This window comes from Papaver somniferum, chromosome 11, assembly GCF_003573695.1.
Source record: "Papaver somniferum cultivar HN1 chromosome 11, ASM357369v1, whole genome shotgun sequence".
NCBI lineage: Eukaryota > Viridiplantae > Streptophyta > Magnoliopsida > Ranunculales > Papaveraceae > Papaver > Papaver somniferum.
In genome coordinates, this window is record NC_039368.1 from 44001689 (window position 1) to 44010440 (window position 8752).

General features: G+C 30.5%; 1 long non-coding RNA gene across 1 annotated transcript; it reads left to right on the forward strand.

The window, feature by feature from the left end:
* Positions 1-2355: 2355 nt before the first annotated feature.
* Positions 2356-4319, forward strand: LOC113321578. Its single transcript, XR_003346767.1, has 5 exons — positions 2356-2462; positions 3004-3158; positions 3324-3477; positions 3758-3823; positions 3957-4319. It is a non-coding gene; the product is annotated as an uncharacterized LOC113321578 (long non-coding RNA).
* Positions 4320-8752: the final 4433 nt, after the last annotated feature.

An 8752-nucleotide genomic window follows, 5' to 3' on the forward strand; every position in this document is an offset into this window, starting at 1 on the left:
TTCGCCCAAGAACTAAATTAATCATGCATCAATCAAATAATCAGGAAATCAATAGCATCAGAAATTTAAAAAAAAAATAAAAAAAATATGTCCAATGTCCTGTTACAATTCTTCGAGTTTGTTTTTTCCTAATTATAACTTCGTTCTATCAGTTAAAATCAAATTGAAGCTAACGAATAAGTTAATCCCGATTATTACACTTCCAATGATGAGAAACTTAAAAAAAAATGATTAAATTGATCGTGGGTACTAACCTTTCGATTGGACGATATGTCTCTCTTGCGAATGACATTATTATTGATCCTGTTTGACAAAAAAAAACGCAATCGTTAGAATTTGAAACTGAAAAATGGAAGCAAATATCGACTAGCATACAAAAAATCCAGCAAACAAAAAACGGGCTCATACAAAACAAAACCCGAGCAATATTTCCGAGTTAGTAAAATTATTTTCATGTTACTCTTCTTAATATTGTTTATACCATAATTAAAATAAAATATATATAAAATAAAGAAAATTTATAAATAAGGTAGATACTCCCACTTATGGAGTTTATTATATTTGATAATAATAATAAAAAGGTGGATTTTAAATATTGTTATATCTTGATATGCCCTAGATTTTTTATTCTAAAATGTAAGTATGATGATATGGAGATAACAAAAATATCTAAATTTTAAAGATTTTGATGGGTATCACGATTTTATTCTTTAAATAAAATATTTTTTTACCTATTTTGCGGTTTTGTTTTTCTGGAAATTTCGCGCTCATGCCATCTATATAAAGTGCTCCAGCAACATTGGCGTCATGTTGTTTCGGCAGTGAGTTTTTTCCCGGCTAGGGTTTTTTTATCTTGCTTTTTTGATTCATATTTTTATTATTGTTAATACTATTAGTAGTTAATATCCGATCTTTATGATGTTGTTTGGTTTTGGTTTGCAGATGTTGGTTGTGCTTCCATTTGCTTCAGGCTTTAGTGCCGAAAATTAAATCAATGATGCCGTGTAAAAATGAGGTGATGAGTTTTTTTTTGCAGTGCTACGCATTTTTGTTGTTCCTACGCGTTTTTGTTGTTCGCTGTTGTTGTTTTTACTGTTATGTGATCTATCAATATTAGGAAACGATTTAGTCATTGTGCAACTTCTTTTTTTCTTTAAAGCTCTTGGTGCAGTTGTTTGTTTCTTCTTGTGAACCGATAAGGTAAGGGATTCCTTTTTCATATTAATATTTGTTACTTCCCTATGGTTTTCCTAGATTTTATTTTTTCGTTATCAAAGTCAACCTAGATACTATTAAAAATCATGATTCTTCTACTTTCTGCTTGCAGGTTATTTATTTGCATGATGCTGCTGTATGATTCTGCTTACCGTACCTGATCACCAAAATTACTTAATTACTTAATTGTAGGCTTACTTTTTTATTTTCCATTCCTCTTAGATATCACAATATGCTACATTGTGGACATGATGATATTAGTTTTCGAGTGCTTTCTACTTATTTAACACCACCAACTCTTTGACTTCCTGCTTGGTTACAACGGTATTGTTTAATGGTAAGCTATATAAGATGTGTCAGACATTCGTGGTTCAGAACTTAAGTATTTTCCTGCTTCTTTAATTTGGGTAAACCTCTTTGTGTTTAATGTGTTTCATAGTTGATCTGAGACTCTATAAGAGTATCAGTTTACATATCGACATCAGTCGCAACAACGAGTTACCAAAATCCACACGAATGAGAGGATTACACGTTCTCTGAATTTAGTTAGTATTTTATTTGTTTAATCTTTGTTGCCCCACATGCCTATATGATTAGACACGTAAATCCTAGCCCAATTCAATTGTACAACTCCTTATGGTGACGACAGAAGCTGAAATAGGAGTTTTCAGTACCCTTCAATGACAATAACATCCCATCACAACAGTTCTTGGATGTTGTTTCGAGATAATCTTTTGATTTTGTCGGGTAAATTTGAATTTTTGTTTTTGTATACAGCGATTAATTGGATTTCAAAGAATAGGTTCAATTCAATTAATTTCAAAGAGTAATTTATTTTTTCAGTATAATTCTAATAAATAATATGACAACATAATAGATATTTTACAAAATTGAATCAAAAGATAATACCACATTATCATTTTCGAGTTTTTTTTTTGTGGTAAATATAAATTTGATTCTAAAAACTCCAATGAACAAGGATATATATAGAAGAAAAAATATTTTTTTCTCTTAAAAAAAGAAATTATATCTTTACATTTTTTCTTAGTAAATATAAAACATTAATTCCAAATAGAGCACTATCTCCATGTATAAAAACGCTTGGGAAAAACCAAGCCTCATTCTCGCCGTCGCTTGAATGCTTTTTTTTTATGGATGTTTATGTTGAATATTAATCTGATATGTGGATGTTGTTTTTGTTTTGCGGATATATTGGCGATTGGTTCTCTCATTTGAAAACTGCTCGGGTGAGTTTTATTTTCTTATTTCGAATTCTTCATTCAAGTGGGAAATTCCTAGGATTTTATTCTATGATAAAGTTTCAATGATTTATAAAAAAAAAATTGTAAAAAAAATTCTTCTGTGTAGGGTTTATTGATGAATATACGAGATTTGTGTCTCTTACTGTTTTCCAGGTGTTTATATCGTTGACGTGTTGGAGTTATGTAACTCAATTTTTTTCTTGAACGAATTCATATTGATTCTGATGTTTTTTTTAGATATGGATTTTCAGTGCAAATGTTTTTATTTTTGTGATTTTATGATGATTATTTGATTGGGCTTTTTTTCGTTGAAGAAGATTTGGATATCAGTACCACGAGGGTACTTACGATTCTATATTTTCCCGATTGTATTTGATATTGAGATGATTAACAAGTCCATAGTTTCTAAATTTGTTTGGCGATAAAATTCCTGATTCAATGTGTGGCTAAACCGCTCATTGCCAATTATCTTAGAAATGGTTCTGGTTCATTGCTTTTCAATAACTAAATTTACCTTCTCTTGCAGCTCTCTTGACATGGTTTCTTTCATGTTGTTTGCATGAACTTTAGAGAATGGAATTAGTGTTCTTATTTTCCAAATTCATACATCTTTTTTTATGAAATAGCAATGCTGAACCCAAAGATGAAGACCTTGGATTTGTGTATGAACCCATAGTGAAGGTATTAATTTGTTAAGTTTCTACATTTCAAATTCATCCTATATTGTATTGTTTTGAAAAAATCACACTCAATTTGCTCCTTGACTCAAAAAGATATATTAATTCTCCATGTATTCGCTTGGTTGAGTTTTACCTGTGATTTGATCCAAATTTGCGCTTGATGCAGGAAGCAACTAGCAAACACAAGTTTGTAGCTGAAAAAGGTTAATAATGTGTCTCCAATAGCCGTTTGAGCAGGACATCACCTAAGAGGTTGTATGGAAATACCCTGTGGAGTAGCCCCAAACAGTCATTTGCTTAGTCCGACTCTCCCACAAAAGGTATTGTTTTAATTTCTACTTCAAGATTCTCTTTTTTTTTTTATTTTACTTGCTCATAGCTTATGTAGTGGATTCTACTTCAAGATTCTCTCTTTTCTTTATTTTACTTACCCAGAGCTTATGTAATGGATACATGTTTAGCGTATTGGCAGTTGGGTCTTAATTTTTCTATGAATTATTAAGAGGTTGATATATTTATTTTCTTGAAGCTCTTTCGTCCGACTGAGATATGATACACGCTCACCATTTAGTATGATTTTTTTTTATTTGGTTACATTAGGTGTACCTTTCAGGCAGACATTGTAGAACGAATACATATTTTTGCATATGCTCAACACTACATGAGGTACCTTTACGGATAACTCTTATATTTTATTACTGTTCTTGCCATCAAAAAGGAGATCAGTAAAAAATAATATGGGTCAGGGATTTATTGTGCTACATTTTTTTTTCTTTGGTTGTTTTATGTCACCCCGCAGACTTCTCCAAACTACTTTCTCTTGAGAACATGACGGCTGTAAACAGACCAAATTGAAAGTGCTAATACTTTAATGGGTTTTATGGAGTTCGAAAACATGGACAAGATCTGAATTATGTAAAAAGCGCGCACCAGATTTCGTCTCGCTTGTTCATTTTTCTCCATGTGTCTTCTCCACTGCTATTCAACTTGCTAGCATGGGTAAACATAGTAGTGACAAATCTGTTCGTTGTTTATCCTCATGTTGTCTTTTAGTGAACCCTACTCAAATCCTGCATAAAAATTTATGGCTGAAAAATAAGCACTCGACTAGACCTCAAAGTTAAGGTTTTTTCATACATGATGGTATCAACAAAACGTGAAGTGCGGTAGACAACTCATAAAAGAGTTACAGGGATCGACTAGAATTCACTCCGTAAACAAATGTATATCAACCCCACATTCTAACAAGATAAAACAATATAGGGAAAAATCACGGTCATGTAGCTCTAGATTTAACTGACCTTCTTTAGTACCTGGCGGAACTTCATAGTTATTTCTATATTCTGTTCTCATTTGGTTCTCACTTTATATTTGACAAGAAGCGCGTTTTATTTAAAACCACGCGGACCAACTAAATTCGTGTATATGAACAAAATCGGTGGGAGGGTCTTTTACGACCGCCCGTGGCTCTTCCACCATCGCCCAGTATAATTAGGTTTTCTAAAAATTATTTTACAACTTATTTACTCACATTATCCTGTTTTATCTTAAATAAATATAATATTTTATATTTTAACTTTATCCTAAAGAATATTTTATATTAAAAAAAGAAAACAGTTGGACCCTAGAAAGCCTTCATTTTGCTTTGATTTTCACGTTTGTCCATCTACGTGACTTGCTAAAAAAAATATTTGGTACCAAAGGAACTTCCCTAAGATTCCCATTACAAAGCTAAACTCAGGGAAAAGTAAAACTAGAAAATTGTTCGAATTTTACATTTCAAAGCCGAGAACATGCTATAATTATTTGGTCAACCCAATGGTTTATTTTGGTAGCTTTAACTGAACAGGTAGACTTTGATACTAAGAGTTTCTGATGATTTATTTTATTTTATTTAGTATTTTCAGTGATTTAGTTTTTAAAGTTTCATATTATACCAATCACTTTAGTTGTATAAGATGTTAGATGATTTGTGCAAAAGAATTATTTGAATCCGGATGATTTGTACCAATGAATTATTTGAGTCTCGAAGATGTACACTAAACCATAATAACTTTTCTATTGAGAAAATTTTCATCTTACAACATTATATTATTGTAACAGTTTTCATCTTAAAAGTCCTAATTTTTTGTGCCTTAACAGTTAATAATTTCGATGTAGCTTATTGTCTTCTTATTATCCTCGCTAATTGTCATCTCACATGCATCATTATTTTTCCACTTATGATTCATACAGGTATATGATTTACAATGGTTATATGAGTTTTTTTGCAAAGTTCTTCAATGACCATGACCATGAAAGATGATTTACTTTAATTCTATTTTGTGGATCTTACTAATTGGGATTATTGATTTCAAATATTTTTTGCGCGCTTTATTTGTATATGGAGAATAAAATGTTTAAATCGAATGCTCGTGTAGTTGTAGTAGGTGTCTGTAAAACTGGTAAATCATGTTTATAAGTCCCGATGTTAAAGAAAAAAAATCGTGTGGTTGTATATTTTATTATAAGGACTTTATTAGCATTTGAGTTTTTTGATATTTACATTTTTAGCATAAAGAATGGTCCTATGGATGAAATCCGATTAATGTAAATTGATAATGAGACAACTTACAAACCTTAGGATCGTCGGATATCGTTGATTAGGATGAAATTGGGATGGTCGGATGCAACGTTTGTCTCTCAAAATGTTATCCGACCGTCCAAAGTTCAAAAATACCGTATGTTTTGTATTTGTGATTTTATTGTCTCTGTATTATTTAATTCTAATTTATTCTTAGTTTGATGATTTCCACGTAGAAACCATTTTTAGGCAGAGGAGAGAAAACAAAAAGAAAACCCATTAAACAACCAAAAAAGCTCATTGCTCCCAATTATTTTACCTTAAAAAAAATACCCAACACAGTCACATGACTTAATTGAGATTAATGAATACTTAAAAATCAAGTAACTGTATTTTTTTAGGGATATTGTATCATAATTTCGATAACGCTTTGGCTGATGAAATAAAAAATAAATAAATAATTGAGTGGACCAACAGAGACGAGAATATATAAAATAAATGCATGAGCTTTAGAAATTTAAAGAATGTCAATGCAATGAAAGATTGGTGCGATAACACTCTTTATCAATTTATGAAACTTGAATAAATACCATATGCTTTGAAGATGTCTAAGGTTTCCTACGAGTCCCATATTACATAAAGGTTTTCATATTTTTCCAAGAATTTCCTGATTTCTCCCTACTCTGAAATCATATACAAACTTAAAACATAATATGAGTTTAATTTCAAATAGTCCATTAGACTACAAATTCATATTGGATTCTAGGAATTATAAAACGTGAGACTTAAATATCATATGAAGCATTATTATGGTAAATTTTTTTTTTTTTTTATATTCGCGTGAAAACGTGTAAACCTTTATTTTAGGAAAAATTCTATTACCCTCTTTTCTTTTTTTTTTAAGCAATTATACTACATTCTATTAGTTTTTCAATAATATCCTCTTATTTATTTGCACTGAAATGAAGTTAAAAAATGATCAAATATTTGACAACCGAAAACCAGACCCGTGCGTAGCACGGGTGACCAACTAGTTGAGGAAGAAACGTTAATTTAAGATTTTTTTTTTTCAATTTAAGATATATCGAGTTATTATACTAATTTCTTTATATAATTTAATAATATTTTAACTAATTATGAGCGCTCCAATATCTTTGTGGTCTTTTCATATACAAAAACAAAATCATAAAATGGAATAGAAATAGTTTTCATGAATTACAGTTAGAAAATATCGGCAACACCACATCCTGTTGAACCGGTCAAATATACATTATAGATGGCCCTCTTGGCAGCTGATTTACCATCTTCGACAGTTAAAGTCGAAATCCTAAGGATTTTTAAAAAAAAATTGAGAGAAAATTATTGTTTTGGAAATAATGGACATTAAACACATAGAGGTGAAAGATCCCACCCCTTGTTATCTAAGGCCAAGCTATCAATGATACTGATGAACCACTGCCAATAGAATATCGTGTCACTGGTGTTGATCCACCATTGTGAAAATAATGCATTTTTGATAGAAAAGATATTGGTTGGGATTCAGAAACAAAAATTTAAGATAAATAAAAAGCAATTCATTAATAAGAATCGAACAACTTTAGAAAGAGTAAGTCTTGGTTTTTGTTAGCATTAAACCTGACCATTCGCATCCCATCCTGCCAATCAAAGTTCCACTATATCACGGTTGCCTTTATTAGCCAACTTATCAATTTTATACTCATTCAGATATCGACAACACTCCTCCAAAGAAGGATGTGAAATTTTCTGATAGAAACAAGAAAGAAAAAAGTCAATCAACAATACAAGTGGAGAGTTTTGAATTTATTCAAGAGCAAGGCCGAATTGATTTGGGGCTTGATTTACTGAACGATATGGACAAGATCCTGAGGGTGAAATCAGTGGAGAAGGATGCTTTAATGACTGCTGCTGCCACTGATTTCTTGTGACTGAATGGGTATAAATGTAGAGGATTAACTTGCCTTTCCATGTACTCGATTTGTTCCAAATTTAATCAACAATCGACTTGAAACTATCTTGTTTATTTTACCAAGAAAAAGGGGAGGCGCATAATATTTCTCATGAAGACCATACTTTTTATTTGAAGTAAACAAATTAATGATCACGTTTTTGTCTTGATGACATGCGTTTGCTGAAGAAAATACTTGATTCTTTGAAATTTATAACCAAACTTGAAACATAGTTGAAATACTTAGTATTGTTTTTTAGGTTATTCGTATCTTTATATTTTATTTTGCAAAATAACAAGAAATCATTTGTAAAAAAATTATGATATATGCTAGCCACATTTGTTTGGCTCTATATATATTGGTTTTTTTTCTTCATAATTTCGCCTTTTTAGGAAAAACCTCCCATATGCATTAATAAAATATAGAATCGATCGTTTTAGCTAGTGTTCTGGTATTTTAATATCAAAGTGAATATTTTTCGAACAATATTAACAAATATATACTAGTTGTATGCACAAACACATGCATATATAATATGCATTACAATATTTTTGATGACCTTAGCAAAATGGGCCAAGATGAATTTTTATTATTGATGAGGCTGACACATGCTTTACAAGGGAATTTACATATTTCGCGTTTTTAGAAGTCATAAAGACTCTTTAAATTTCTTTTAATAAATCTCCACAAGCCACGATAAACTTCGAGAGAGTATATCCAAATATCTGGATTTATATAAAGTTCCCCTAAATATTTCATATTAAAAGTCTATCAAAATCTCGATAATTCTAAATTCACTAACCCTCTACAAGTTTTACGCGAAAACCATATAGAAGAATTGAAACATAAATACAATTCGTATTTAAATATATCATCTTACACTATTTTTAATAAAATATCAAATAGTTAGTATTATATAAGAAAGAAACTTTCATTCAATCTTATAAAATACCTTAGACATATTAAGTTTTAAGACAACTTCATTAATCAAGTTATATTCTTTTTCATGTGATCAATCATTTCACAGGCTATAATTTTGTTGTCATATATGTTTCTTTGAGGTAT